The 16,021-nt window shown below is 42.4% G+C and overlaps 1 protein-coding gene across 1 annotated transcript in view; it reads right to left on the bottom strand.

Annotated features, from left to right (window-relative positions):
• LOC126156259 (uncharacterized) overlaps positions 1 to 10,782 on the bottom strand; it is a 60,486-nt gene extending 49,704 nt beyond the window's left edge. The window contains exon 1 of the mRNA XM_049916297.1: positions 10,704 to 10,782. The gene's annotated coding sequence lies outside the window, so the exon portion shown is untranslated. The remainder of the gene's footprint in view (positions 1 to 10,703) is intronic.
• Between the last annotated feature and the right edge of the window lie 5,239 nt (positions 10,783 to 16,021).

Here is a 16,021-nt window from a genome sequence, read left to right as displayed (position 1 = left end):
CCAATTGTTCCCTTATGCTCTCCTTGAAACTCTGTACATCCTCTGGTTTAGTCAGTTTATCCACGTCCCATCTCCTTAAATTCCCACATTTTTGCTGTTTCTTCAGTTTTAATCTGCAGTTTATAACCAATAGATTGTGGTCAGAGTCCATGTCTGCCCCTGAAATGTCTTACAATTTAAAACCTGGTTCCTAAATCTCTGTCTTACCATAATATAATATATCTGAAACCTGTCAGTATCTCCAGGCTTCTTCCATGTATACAATCTTCTTTTATGATTCTTGAACCAAGTGTTAGCTATGATTAGGTTGTGCTCTGTGCAAAATTCCACCATGCGGCTTCCTCTTTCGTTCCCCCCAATCCATATTCACCTACTATGATTCCTTCTCTCCCTTTTCCTACTGACGAATTCCAGTCACCCGTGACTATTAAATTTTCATCTCCCTTCACTATCTGATTAATTTCTTTTATTTCATCATACATTTCTTCAATTTCTTCGTTATCTGCAGAGCTAGTAGGCATATAAACTTGTACTACTGTGGTAGGTGTGGGCTTCGTATCTATCTTGGCCACAATAATGCGTTCACTATGCTGTATGTAGTAGCTTACCCGCATTCCTATTTTCCTATTCATTATTAGACCTACTCCTGCATTACCCCTGTTTGATTTTGTGTTTATAACCCTGTAGTCACCTGACCAGAAGTCTTGTTCCTCCTGCCACCGAACTTCACTAATTCCCACTATATCTAACTTCAACCTATCCATTTCCCTTTATAAATTTTCTAACCTACCTGCCCGATTAAGGGATCTGACATTCCACGCTCCGATCCGTAGAACGCCAGTTTTCTTTCTGCTGATAACGACATCCTCTTGAGTAGTCCCCGCCCGGAGATCCGAATGGGGGACTATTTTACCTCTGGAATGTTTTACCCAAGAGGACGCCATCATCATTTAACCATACAGTAAAGCTGCATGCCCTCGGGAAAAATTACGGCCGTAGTTTCCCCTTGCTTTCGTCCGTTCGCAGTACCAGTACAGCAAGGCTGTTTTGGTTAGTGCTACAAGGCCAGATCAGTCAATCATCCAGACTGTTGCCCCTGCAACTACTGAAAAGGCTGCTGCCCCTCTTCAGGAACCACACGTTTGTCTGGCCTCTCAACAGATACCCCTCCGTTGTGGTTGCACCTACGGTACAGCTTTCTGTATTGCTGAGGCACGCAAGCCTCCCCACCAACGGCAAGGTCCATGGTTCATGGGGAGGATGTAAATCTAGAAACTCCTATAAACCCCTGTTTAAGAGTTCAGGTATTCTACCGTTACTGTGTATTTACATTATGGAGATACGTTTTCTAAGATTAAAGTAATGGGCAAGGAACAGCAGACTATTTAAACAGTGATAGTCGTCACCATAACCACGTCGTCGTTATTGTTACGTTCAGACCGAAGACTGGTGTCACGCGGCTCTCCACAACATTACCGAGTGATGTGGCGCAGCGGTTAGCACACTGGACTCGGATTCGGGAGGACAACGGTTCAGACCTTCAGGCAAATGGCTAGATGGTTCCTTTGAAAAGGCGCCTAGAACCGCACGGCCACACCGGCCGGCGAAGAGGATGACATTTTTCCTCTTTCCTGTATGCAGTACAAATCTTCGATACGGTGCCTCATGAAACACCAACCACGTCGATATCCTCCGTTACGGAATCAACCACCATAGGAGCACCAACAATGTTCTCACGTCTGAAACCGCGTGACCGCTACGGTCGCAGGTTCGAATCCTGCCTCGGGCATGGATGTGTGTGATGTCCTTAGGTTAGTTAGGTGAAAGTAGTTCTAAATTCTAGGGGACTGATGATCATAGATGTTAAGTCCCATAGTGCTCAGAGCCATTTTAACCATTTTTCGTCATCCTCTTCGTAACAACGGGGAGAAAAATGTGTCGTGGATGGTGGTGACAGACAGCTATTGAAGAGGATTCTGATGAAAAATAAGAGGACGACACCTGCAAAAACCACGGCAGAACTGAATGTCGCACTCGCGAACTCTATCAGCAGTAAAACGACATCAATCAGCGATTGCAAATGCGCGTAACAGGAAACTGATGTGTCGAAGCCATAAAACTCGGATTATGGAGTAATGGAAGAATGACGTTTGGTGGGATGAGACTTGTTTCACACTGTTTCCAACTTCTGGCCGAGTTTACGTCCCAAGTGAAGCATGGTGAAGGTTCGGAGATGATTCGGAAGACCATATCGTGGTATTTCATGGACCCGATCCTTATTCTGCGAGATCCCATTGCTGCCTAAGATTATGAGACCATTTTGGCAGATCAGATCCCTCCAATGGTACCATGTTAGATCCCCAGTGGAGATGCTGTGTTCCTTGCTGACAGCGCCTCTGTCCACACAGCTCATGTTGTTGAGGAGCAATTTTCTGAGCATCGCAATGAATTGTGAGTTTCCAGTCACCAGCTCTCAGTATTATACAGCCTTTGTGGTCTACTTTGGAGAAAAGATGGGTGATCGCTATCCACTTTCACCATCGTTATCTGAACTGGTCACTATTTTGCAGGATGAATGATGTAGGATTCTTCATTTGTGTGGCCATATTGTCCGTAGTTGCTTTGCAATTCCTGAGGGTATTTTCGTTCTGTCGTTGCAACTACAAGAAATAGCGTCCTTTCCTCAGCAGTAAAGTTTCGCTTTACTGAGGTAAAGGATCATCAGTGGTCTGTAATTAATGACATTTACAATCTGATTTGTTTTTAAGATCGACAAACAGTTCTTTAAAAATATGTTTGTTTTTACTTAGAGTGATTTCCGCTTGTTTTCTCTCCTACATAGGGAAATACCGTCTGCTAGCACATCTTTGGTGTTTTTCTTCGTTAGACACTGATACATGTAGTCTAATTTTCAGTTGATATGCAGAAGTAGGCATTTCTTACGTTTTACACAGCATCCTTTCTCGCACATCACTACTTTTACACAGTATATAGATTCGCAGCAACATAGTTAAATAAACTTCCACACATACAATTAACAAATAAAGAAAAAAAGAGTATACGTCAAAGACAAACCAGTGGCAGTGTTACGTTGGCAAAACTACAAAACACAAATCACAATACATACTTAGAAGCATAAAAATAAACAGAAAACAGTGCTGCACAAGAAAGTGTGCTGTGTAAAACGTAAGAAACGCCTAGTTCTGCACAGCAACTAAAAATTAGACTACAAGTATCAGTGTCTAACACAGACAACACGACAAAAAAGCAGTGGGCATTTTTCGATGTAGGTGAGAAACCAAGCGAAAATCACTGTAAGTTAAAAGCAACATATTAATAACGAACTGTTTTTCGATCTTAAAACAAATCAAATTGTAAATATATTTAATTACAGACCGCTGATGATGCTTTACCTCAATAAAGCCAAGTCGCGTCTGGCGAAAAAAAAAATGCTATTTTAAGTAGTTGCAATGACAGAACGAAAATACCCTCAGGGTATGGGATCCACTTGGCAAGCGTGCAGGACCGGTATTTATCCATTGCCAGGTGAATGGAAGCTGTTTTGAACTTCAACCGTTTTCCTACACCGTATTAGACATAGTAATTAGTTGTGTCTTTGGTGTCTCCATATTTTTTACCACTACCGGTAGGTATAACGAGAGTGCACAGTGTCTTTCGGAGACGCCGTGTCGAGTCTGCGCTAACGAGAAATTTAATAACACTCACCAGGTGACTGAATTTTCTGATGCTGAGAAAGAAACTTTCTCAGCATTAGTAGAAACTTTCAAAAGCCAAGATCGTATAAATATTTCTTTATTCACACGACCGGTTTCGACATTTTGCTGTCATCTTCAGGTATTTAAAAACTGTTGCTGTGAAACGTGTTCATTTCGAGGTGGAAACTCACGGCCACATTCATGTTAGTGGATGAAATGAAACACGTTATACAAAGGTTATTCATAAATAAAACATTTAAAATCAAAAAGCATCTTGTACACATGGTCATGTCCACACACACTGAGGAGCCAACGAAACTGGTGCACCTTGCTAATATCGTGTCCTTGCTAATATCGTGTCGTGCCCACGCGAGCAACCAGAAGTGCCGCAGCATGACGTGGCATGGACTCGATTAATGTCTGAAGTAGTGCTGGAGGGAAATGACATGATGAATCCCGCAGAGTTCAAATGGTTCAAATGGCTCTGAGCACTATGGGACTTAACAGCTGTGGTCATCAGTCCCCTAGAACTTAGAACTACTTAAACCTAACTAACCTAAGGACATCACACACATCCATGCCCGAGGCAGGATTCGAACCTGCGACCGTAGCAGTCGCGCGGTTCCGGACTGCGCGCCTAGAACCGCGAGACCACCGCGGCCGTTATCCCGCAGAGCTGTTCATAAATCCGTAAGAGTACGAGAGGGTGGAGATCTCTTCTGAACAGCACATTGCAAGGCGTCCCAGATACGCTCAGTAATGTTCATGTCTGGGTAGTTTGTTGGCCAGCGCAAGTGTTTAAATTCAGAAGCGTGTTCCTGGAGCCACTCTGTAGGAATTCTGGATGTGTGGGGTGTCGCATTGTCCTACTGGAATTTCCCAAGTCCGTCGGAATGCACAATGGAATGAATGGATGCAGATGATCAGACAGGGTGCTTACGTACATGTCACCTGCCAGAGTCGTATCTGGACGTATCAGGGGTCACTTGTCATTCCAACTGCACGCGCTCCACACCGTTACAGAGCCTACATCAGGTTGAACAGTCGCCTGAGGACGTGCATGGTCCATTGATTCATGAGGTTGTCTCCATACCCGAACACGTCCATTCGCTTGATACAACTTGAAACGAGACTCGTCCGACCAGGCAACATGTTTCTAGTTATGAACTGTCCAAGTCGGTGTTGACGGGCCCAAGGGAGGCGTAAATATTTGTGTATTGCGGTCATCAAGGGTACACGAGTGGGCTTTCGGCTTCGAAAGCACATATCTATGATGTTTCGTTGAATGGTTCGCACACTGACACTTGTTGATGGCCCAGCACTGAAATCTGCTGCAATTTGCGGAAGGGTTACACTTCTGTCGCGATGAACGATTCTCTTCAGTCGTCGTTGGCCCCTTTGCTGCATGAACTTCTTCCGGAGATGTCGGAGATTTGATATTTTACCGGATTCCTGATATTCAGAGTACACTCGTGAAATGGTCCTACAGGCGAATACCCACGCCATAGCTACCTCGGAAATGCTGTGTCCCATTGCTCGAGCGCCGACTATAGCTCCACGTTCAAAGTCACTTATATCTATCTGTTTAAAAAATCTTATAAAAATGCTCTCAACGCCTTTTTAAGAGTCAGTCTGCACTCCTTCCTATCTGATCATGTAAGCGTACAAAAGTTGTGGAATGATTTCAAAGAGATAGTATAGACAGCAATTGAGAGGTATATACCACATAAATTACTAAGGGATGGTACTGATCCCCTATGGCTCACAAAACGGGTCAGATCGCTGTTGCGGAAGCAGCGGAAAAAGCATGCCAATTTTAAAAGAACGCAAAATCCCCAAGACCGGCATAGTTTTGCAGAAGTTTGAAATAGATCGCGTACTCCAATGCGAGATGCTTTCAATGATTTCCACAACAAAACACCGTCACGAAATCTGGCAGAAAACCCAAAGAGATTCTGGTCATACATAAAGTACACCAGTGGCAAGACGCAATCAATACCTTTACTGCGCGATAACAACGGTGAAGTAATTGATGACAGTGTCACTAAAGCAGAGTTATTAAACACGATTTTCCGAAACTCCTTCATCAAAGAAGACGAAGTAAATATTCCTGAATTCCAATCAAGAACAACTGCCAAAATGAGAAACATAGAAAAAGATATCCTCGGTGTCGAAAAGCAGCTTAAATCATCTAATAAAAGCAAGGCTTCCCGTCCAGATTGTATACCAGTCAGGTTCCTCTAAGAGTATGCTGATACAGTAGCTCCATATTTAGCAGTTTTATACCACCGCTCGCTCACGGAAAGATCCGTACCTAAAGACTGTAAAATTGTTCAGGCTACACCGACACCCAAAAAGAGAAGTAGGAGTAAACCGTTGAATTACAGGCCCACATCACTAACGTAGATTTACATGAGGGTTTTGGAACATATACTGTATCCTAACATTATGAAGTACCTCGAAGAAAGCGATTTATTGCCACGTAGTCATCACGGATTCAGAAAATATCGTTCTTGCGAAACACAACTGGCTCTTTATACTCATGAAGTAATGAATGCTATCGACAGGATCGAAAGGGGGTGTCAAATTGATTCCATATTACTAGATTTCCGGAAGGCTTTCGACACCGTTCCTCACAAGCGTCTTCTAACCAAACTGCGTGCCTATGGGATATCGCCTCATTTGTGCTACTGGATTCGTGATTTCCTGTCAGAAAGGTCACAGTTCGTAGTAATAGACGGAAAGGCATCGAGTAAAACAGAAATAATATCCGGTGTTCCGCAAGGAAGTGTTATAGGCCTTCTATTGTTCCTGATCTATATTAACGACGTAGGATACGATCTCAGTAGTCGTCTTAGACTGTTTGCGGATGATGCTGTCATGTACCGTCTTGTAAAGTCATCAGATGACCAAAACGAATGATTTAGATAAGATATATCTATGGTGCGAAAAGTGGCAATTGACCCTGAATAAGGAAAAGTGTGAAGTTATTCACATGAGTACTAAAATTGCTAAATTTCGATTACGCGATAAGTCACACAAATCTGAAGGCTGTAAATTCAATTAAATACTTAGGGATTGCAATTACAAATAATCTAAATTGGAACGATCACATAGATAATGTTGTGGGTAGAGCCAACCAAAGACTGCGATTCATTGGCAGAACACTTCAAATGTACAACAGGTGTACTGAAGAGACTGCTCACACCACACTTGTCCGCCCTATTCTGAAGTATTCCTCTGCGATGTGGGATCCGCATCAGATGGGACTGGCGGATGATATCGGAAGAGTACAAAGAAGGGCAGCTAGGTTTGCATTATCGCGAAGTAGGGGAGATAGTGCCACAGACATGATACGCGAATTGGAGTGGCAATCATTGAAGACAAAGGCGTTTTTCGTTGCGACAGGATCTTCTCACGAAATTTCAATCACCAGTTTTCTCCTCCGCTTGCGAAAACATTCTGTTGGCACCCACCCAAATAGGGAGAAATGATCATCACGATAAAATAAGAGAAATCAGGGCTCCCACTAAAAATTTTAAGTGCTCGTTTTACCCGCGCGCCGTTCGATAGTCGAACGGTAAAGAGACAGCTTGAACGAGATTCATTGAACCCGCTGCCAGGCACTTTATTGTGAATAGCAGAGTAATCACGTAGGTGTAGATGTGGACTTAGAAATGTTGATAACCTGATATTGTAGCAGCAGTAACCGATCTAACAACTGCGCTAGACACTTGCTGTCTCATATAGGCTTTGGCGACTGGAGCGCCGTATTCTGCCTGTTTACATATCTCTGCATTTGAATACGCATACCTATACCAGTTTCTTTGGTGCTTCAGTGTATGTAGCGCTCACAGATGATTGTTACGTCGCAAAAATCATAGCACACAATAAAATGCATAGTAGCTCTAATCATTAACGATCCACCTTAGACGGCGTATACGATATACTGTAACTCATGTACCTTACAATGATTAGAGCATATCCAGTTAATGTAAACAGTTGTGCTACTATACATTTTATTGTCTGCTGCGATTTTTACGACGCAACAATCATCAATGAGCGCTACATATGTGGACATGGCTACGGGGACAAGGCGCTTTTTGATTTTAAATGTTTAATTTAAAGGTAACTTTTGCATAATGTGCCACATTTTACGATTGGCTTGAGGTTCCAATTCAAAATGAACACATTTATATTGACATTTGTTAAAGACCTGAAAATACAGCGAAGTCTGTCGAAACCTGTTGTAAATAAAGAATTATTCATCCTATCTTGGCCTTAGAAAGTTTTTACTAAATAGTCACCGGTCTTCAAGCTGTTCATTGTTACTCTATCCACGAAGTGACAGATAGGTGAGCTGTAAAAGAACACGGTAGTTGTACTAGTATTTCTCTGTCGCTGCGTTTGCGTGTGTCGCAACCACCAGAAGAGGAAACCAGAATTTTGAAAATATTTTTGATTGTTGTGTTTACAGGTTAAGGATTAAAGTGGTTTTTCTGGATGGATCAAACATCAGTTTTCCGATCGTCAATTATTTTGCACAACGGGGTCTGGAAATTTGGTCGCTCCGATTCCTGATTTAGTAAGGACAATTTCGGTTCCTCTTCAGTTAGATATTATTGGTAGACAGCTTTATGCTCGCTGTAATAATTTAACTTGTTCTTCACTGCACGAAGAGTCACTGCGTCCCAACTAGCCGAACATTTTTAGGAGCAAGACAAAACCTGATAACCCAAGCACATTTCAAAAACAGATTGCGTTTGGGTGGGAGTGAAAACAACCGTTTCTGGAAGAGGAAGTCCGGCAGCTACACCTGAATCAGAATAACAAAGTGATTGACTGTTATAACGGATAGGGTCGTCGTTGTCAGTTAGCTGTTAAGGCCCCCGTAAACGATCAAAAATTTTCTCAAACTTAACTATGCTTGCCAAATAGTTGACGTGTACAGTGCTGTTTGACGTATTTGTCCAGCATAGATTTTGCTTGAGGAGTTTGTGAGAAATTTTAATTGACAGAGTTTGATAAGATGGTGGACATGGTTTGTGTCAATGATACACTGCATATGTTGTCCGACTGTTTATCTGAGTGGTAACGGGTTCGCCTACGATACAGTGGCGCGGGTTCGATTCCCGGCGGCGTCTGAGATTTCCTCCGCCAGTGGACTGGGAGTTGTGTTGTCAGCATCATTATCACCGACACAGAAATCGCTCAACTTGACGTCACGTGAAATAAGACTTGCAACGGGCGACCGATCTCGCCGTAAGGGCACTCCGGGCCAGCAGTTCCACACGATCATTTCATTTTGCCGCATATGTTTAGTGAAAAATTGTTTTATTATAAGTTATTTCACTGTATCGTGAGTTTCCGCAGCTATGGAAACCACGATCAAGGATAAAAAACGAAATAGTATGTCAGTTACCAAAATGGTAGAGGCATATATTACGTAGGAAGAGGTTATGAACAAAAGCTATATTTTATGCATAACATACAAGCGGGCGTCCAATGTAATAAAGGAAAACCACTGTTCAGTGATGTGTAACGTAAACAGTGAACTGAAAGTGAACTGTAAGGTGTCCATCAGTTACCCAGATGAAAAAAGGCAGTTCGCTTATGTGCTGTGAATTAGACGTTACCTGACACCACTGAAGATGCTTTGTAAAAAAGGCGAAACGCGTCTGGGTGCATAAATAAAAATAAAAATTTCGATGTGCAGCATGAAAAAAAAGCTAGAATGTATGAATAGTTTTCTCCGCTGTATGTGAAGCCATCTGGTACAGAATTTTTATTTACTTTATGCAGAAGGATAATTATTTAATCCTTTTATACAGGGTAAACATTAATAAAACCGACAAAGCTCAGTGACAGATTTCTGCCTGGAAATGAAAGAGAAAAGGTCTGGTATACATGTATCCGGAAATGCATCTTTGCCACTGTAGATGGCGCTGACGAATGGGAGTTCCTCGACCACGTGCCGTATGCTCTTTGCGTGTTGCAGGCTGTGTGACTGACGCACGGTACAGTACGCAGCAGAATGGTCCTGTGTTCAAGTCGGACACAAGCCGAGATGTTGTTTGTGTACGGCCAACAGATGAAAAGAATCGAGAGGCAGCACTATTATACCAAAACAAGTACTCTCACGGATACCAGCTACATCACACCACATTTCAAGCCTTTTCTTCTTGGTCATTTGGGTGATCATGTGTCCTCTGTGATCACGTGTCCTTTCAGATAGATTAACGTACAAGGAGGTGGCGGACTGTGAGTACACCAGATTTGAACACCAGAGTCTACAAGATACTGAGACAAAGCTCAGTACAAGCTCCAGGCAAGTTGCCCACCAACACAGTGTAAGCCAAAGTAGGTTTACATGTTATATATGAAGTCTTCACGGCTTGTCAACCGATTAGCATCGTCGTATCGTAGCAACGTTTCGATGGAATGCTTCTCCATCATCTTCAGGCGAAGTCACCGCCTGAAGATGATGGAGACGCATTCCATCGAAACGTTGCTACGAGACGACGATGCTACTCGGCTGACAAACCGTGAAGACTTCATATATGAAATTCGCCGAGAAAGCCTGCACTCGCATATAGGTTTACATGTATTCTGCACGTCAACCGCGTGCATTGCGTCCCATGAAGGACGCTTTGAATATCGGTTGTGATATGGATGCGATGAAGCTCTGCATTGTGTTCGCGGACGAATTATCATCCTTGCACGCACACTGTCAGTTTCCGGATACATGTTCACATGACATTTTCTCTTCCAATTCCAGTCTAGTGTCCGTCCCTGCAGTTTTCCAGTTTAATTAATGTTCACCCTGTAGGTTACAGATTAGGAAGCAAAACTCGGTTATCGTTAGTTTTGAAAATAACACATCTGGTGGTGATCTGTAGTTAGTTATTCTACATGAGCAACAGCGTATGAACCCTTTTTTCCATGACTGTAGTGTGTGAGCGCGAGCTGAGCGCCAGCGGAACTCACCCGTGTGGAGCCGCCAGCGCGCCGCTTCCTCCGCTCTGGCTGCACCTGCGCAGCGAGTGAGGAGACACGGCTACAAGTAGCTACGCCGCATGCCCCCCCCCCCACCCCCCACCAAGCCGCCAGCCGGCAGGCGGTACCCGCCCAGCTGATAGCAACGCCCGCGCCAAGGCCGGCACCACTGCCTCGCTGACCCACTGGTGGTCTCCCCTCCCCCTCCCCTTATCCCTTCCCAATCCCCCCCATCACCCGCTCGACCACTGGAGCTGAGCGGGGATATCCCGGCCGTTCACCTCGCTCGAAGTGTGAACAATAAACTGCGCCTCTGCTCAAGACAACACAAGGTGCCAGGGACAAAGAATCCAGTGACATTTTTTAAGTGCATTATCGGAAAACTACCTTGAGCAGTTAAACAGAGAAACGACTCGTGGCGATAACATGTTTAGACCTTCTGGTGACAAACAGACCCGAACTGTTTGAAACAGTTACCGCCGGACAGGGAATCAGCGATCATAAAGCGTTTACTGCATCGATGATTTCAGCCGTAAATAGAAATATTAAAAAGGTAGAAACATTTTTCTGTTTAACAAAAGTGACAAAAAGCAGATTTCAGAGTACTTAACGTCTCAACACAAAAGTTATGTCTCAAGTACAGATAGTGTTGGGGATCAGTGGACAAAGTTCAAAACCATCGTACAGTATGCATTAGATGAGTATGTGCCAAGCAAGATCGTAAGAGATGGATAAGAGCCATCATGGTACAACAACAGAGTTAGAAAACTGCTACGGAAGCAAAAGGAACTTCACAGCAAACATAAACATAGTCAAAGCCTTGCAGACAAACAAAAATTAGGAGTGATTTAAAATGGAATGATCATATAAAGTTGATCGTCGGTAGAGCAGATGCCAGACTGAGATTTATTGGAAGAATGCTAAGGAAATGCAATCCGAAAACAACGGAAGTAGGTTACAGTACACTTGTTCACCCACTGCTTGAATACTGCTCACCAGTGTGGGATCTGTACCAGATAGGGTTGATAGAAGAGATAGAGAAGATCCAACGGAGAGCAGCGCGCTTCGTTACAGGATCATTTAGTAATCGCGAAGGCGTTATGGAGATGATAGATAAACTCCAGTGGAAGACTCTGCAGGAGAGACGCTCAGTAGCTCGGTACGGCTTTTGTTGAAGTTTCGAGAACATACCTTCACCGAGGAGTCAGACAGTATATTGCTCCTTCCTAAGTATATCTTGCGAAGAGACCATGAGGATAAAATCAGAGAGATTACACACCGTCAGATGGCTTGCGGAGTATGGATGTAGATGTAAAAGGTCTGTGAGTGGAGATGGGCAAAGTGAACCATCTGATTGTTTACACATTAATGAAACAGTACAATGAAACAACGATACTGTTTGTTTTTTCTCTTCACGGGACTTCCACAACTGTTATTCATTGTAAATGATAAAATCTGCTACAGCTGTACAAATTATTAATATCTAAAAAGGAAAACACTGCCCGGTTTCAGGACATGTCTCACCTTCAGGAGCATATTAAAATGTGAGACCACAAGGATGCTTAACTAATGTTAAAACAGGTAAAAATGTGAAACAATAGTGCAACCGTGGTACATGAAATGCCAGACCATATTCTTTTCAGTCCTGGGTCTGCCGGAAGGTATAGGCTTCACACAGTTGGCGGTGCCGTGTTTGTTGCTGTTAGAAGTAGTTATCTTGTAGATAAGATAGTACCTGTTAGTATGGGTAGAGGTCATTCTCGGCAACCGGAAGAAAACAATAGATAGATCCCTTTACCGACCTCCCAAAGCAGATGATACAATTGCTCAAAGGTTCAAAGAAAACTTGAGTTTAATTTCAAACACGTACCCGACTCATACTATTATAGTTGGTGGTGACTTTAGTTTACCCTCAATATGTTCGCAAAAATACATGTTTAGATCCCGACTTACGCATAAAACATAAGAAATTTTGCCAAACGCATTCTATGAAAACTCTTTCGAGCAATTAGTTCTCGAATAGTATACAGTTGTGAAAACACGCTTGACATCTTAGATACAAAAAATCCTGAGCTAATAACGAACATCAAATTCATAGCGGCGTTAGTGAAGACCAAGTAGTCGTAGCGAGACTCAATAACGTAACTCCCAAATCCACCGAAAATAAACGAAATACACATCTATTCGAAAAAGTAGATAAACATTCGCTTGATGCCTTCCTGAGAGGCAATCTGCACTCCTTCGACGTTAGCATTGTAAACGTAGACCACATGAGGCTTGAACTCAGAGAAACAGAATCGACAGCAATTGAGAGATTTGTGCCACATAAATTAACAAACGACGGAACTGATCACCCATGGTACACAAAATAGGTCAGAACGTTGTTGCAGAAACAACGAAAAATGCATGCCAAATTTATACGAACCCAGAATCTCCAAGACTGGCGATCTTCTACAAAAACTCGAAATTTAGAGCGGATTTCGCTGCAAGTTGCTTATAATAGCTTCCACAACGAAAATTTTGTCTCGATACCTGGTAGAAAATCCAAAGAGATTCTGGTTTATTTATGATGTGTATAATCTATGAGTCTTGGAAAAGCGTTCGACAGTATCATATGGTTCAAGATGTTCGAAATTCTGAGGAAAATAGGAGTAAACTATAAGATGAGACTGGTAATATACAATTTGTACAAGAGCTAAGAGGGAATCATAAGAGTGGAAGACCAAAGCTGAAATGTTCGGATTAAAAAGGGAGTAAGACAGGGAGACGAAAATTTAATAGTCATGGATGACTGGAATTCGATAGTAGGAAAAGGATGAGAAGGAAACGAAGTTGGTGAATATGGAATGGGTGCAAGAAATGAAAGAGTCAGCCGCCTGGTAGAATTTTGCACAGATCATAACTTAACCATAGCTAACACTTGGTTCAAGTCTCATGAAAGAAGGTTGTATACATGGAAGAGGCCTGGATAGATTATATAACGGTGACAGAGATTTAGGAACTAGGTTTTAAATTGTAAGACACTAACAGGGGTTGACGTGGACTCTGACCACAATCTTTTGGTTATGAACTGTAGATTAAAACTGAAGAAATTGCAAAAAGGTGGGAATTTAAGGAGATGGGACCTGCATAAACTGACAGAACCAGAGGTTGTGGAGACTTTCAGGTAGAGCTTAACGGAACGATTGTCAGGAATGGGGGAAAGAAATACATTAGAAGAGGAATGGGTAGCTTTGAGAGATGAAATAGTAAAGGCAGCAGAGGATCAAGTAAGTAAAAAGACGAGGGCTAGTAAAAAACCTTGCGTAATAGAAGATATATTGAATTTAATTGATGAAAGGAGAAAATATAAAAATGCAGTACATGAGGCAGGCAAAAAGGAATACAAACGTATCAAAAATGAGATCGACAGGAAGAGCAAAAAAAGGCTAAGCAGGGATGGTCAGAGGAAAAATGTAAAGATGTAGAGGCATATATTACTAGGGGTAAGATAGATACTACCTTTAGGAAAATTAAAGAGACCTTTGGAGAAAAGAGAACCACTTGTATGAATATCAAGAGCTCAGATGGAAACCCAGTTTAAGCAAAGAAGGCAAATCAGAAAGCTGGAAGGAGTATATGAGGGTCTATACAAGGGCGATGTACTTGAGGACAATATTATGGAAATGGAAGAGAATGCAGATGAAGATGAAATAGGAGATACGATACTGCGTGAAGAGTTTGACAGGACACTGAAAGACCTTAGTCGAAACAAGGCCCCGGGAGTAGACATAATTCCATTATAACTACTGACGGCCTTGGGAGAGTCAGCTCTGACAAAACTCTACCATTTGGTGAGCAAGATGTATGAGAGAGGCGAAATAGCCTCGGACTTCAAGAAGAATATAGTAATTCCAATCCCAAAGAAAGCGGGTGTTGACAGCTGTGAAAATTACCGAACTATAAGTTTAATAAGTCACGGCTGCAAAATACTTACGCGAATTCTTTACAGAAGAATGGAAAAACTAGTTGAAGCCGACCTCGGGGAAGATCGGTTTGGATTCCGTAGAAATACTGGAACACGTGAGGCAATATTCACCCTACGACTAGAGAAGAAAGATTAAGGAAAGGCAAACCTACGTTCCTAGCACTTGAAGACTTAGAGAAAACTTTTGACAATGTTGACTGGAATACTCTCTTTCAAATTCTGAAGGTACCAGGGGTAAAATAAAGGGAGAGAAATGCTATTTACAATTTGTACAGAAACCAGATGGCAGTTATAAGAGTCGAGGGGCATGAAAGGGAAGCTGTGGTTGGGAAGGGAGTGAGACAGGGCTGTAGTGTATCCCCGATGTTATTTAATCTGTATATTGAGCAAGCAGTGAAGGAAACAAAAGAAAAATTTCGAGTATGCATTAAAATCCATGGAGAAGAAATAAAAACATTGAGGTTCGCCGATGACATTGTTAATTCTGTCAGAGACAGTAAAGGACTTGGGAGAGCAGTTGAACGGAGTGCACAGTGTCTTGAAAGAAGGGTATAAGATGAACATAAAGAAAAGCAAAACTAGGATAATGGAATGTAGTTGATTTAACTCGGGTGTTACGGAGGGAATTACATTAGGAAATAACACACTTAAAGTAGTAAATAAGTTTTGCTATTTGGGGAGCAAAACAGCGGATGATAGTCAAAGTAGAGAGGATATAAAATGTAGACTGGCAATGGCAAGGAAAGCGTTTCTGAAGAAGAGAAGTTTGTTAACATCGAGTATAGATTTATGTGTCAGAAAGTCGTTTCTGAAAGTATTTGTATGGAGTGTAACCATGTTTGGAAGTGGAACATGGACGATAAATAGTTTGGACAAGAAGAGAATAGAAACTTTCTAAATGTGGTGCTACAGAAGAATGCTGAAAATTAGATGGGTAGATAACATAACTAATGAGGAGGAATTGAATAGAATTGGGGAGAAGAGAAATTTGAGCCACAACTTGACTAGAAGATGGGATCGGTAAGTAGGACATGTTCTGAGGCATCAAGGAATCACCAATTTAGAATTGGAGGGCAGCGTGGAGGATAGAAATCGTAGAGGGAGACCAAGAGATGAATACACTAAACAGATTCAGAAGGATGTAGGTTGCAGTAGGTACTGGGAGATGAAGAAGCTTGCACAGGATAGAGTAGTATGGAGAGCTGCATCAAACCAGTCTCTGGACTGAAGACCACAACAACAACAACAAGGCAGGGACGTTCTCTTTCGCACTTACTGCTCAATCTGTACATCGAAGAGGCAATAATGGAAATGGAAGGAAGGCTAAAGAGTGGAATTAAAA

Source organism: Schistocerca cancellata, chromosome 2, assembly GCF_023864275.1.
Source record: "Schistocerca cancellata isolate TAMUIC-IGC-003103 chromosome 2, iqSchCanc2.1, whole genome shotgun sequence".
Classification (NCBI taxonomy): Eukaryota; Metazoa; Arthropoda; class Insecta; order Orthoptera; family Acrididae; genus Schistocerca; species Schistocerca cancellata.
The sequence above is the reverse complement of the archived record's forward strand: the minus strand, read 5'-3'. Positions and strand labels throughout refer to the sequence as shown.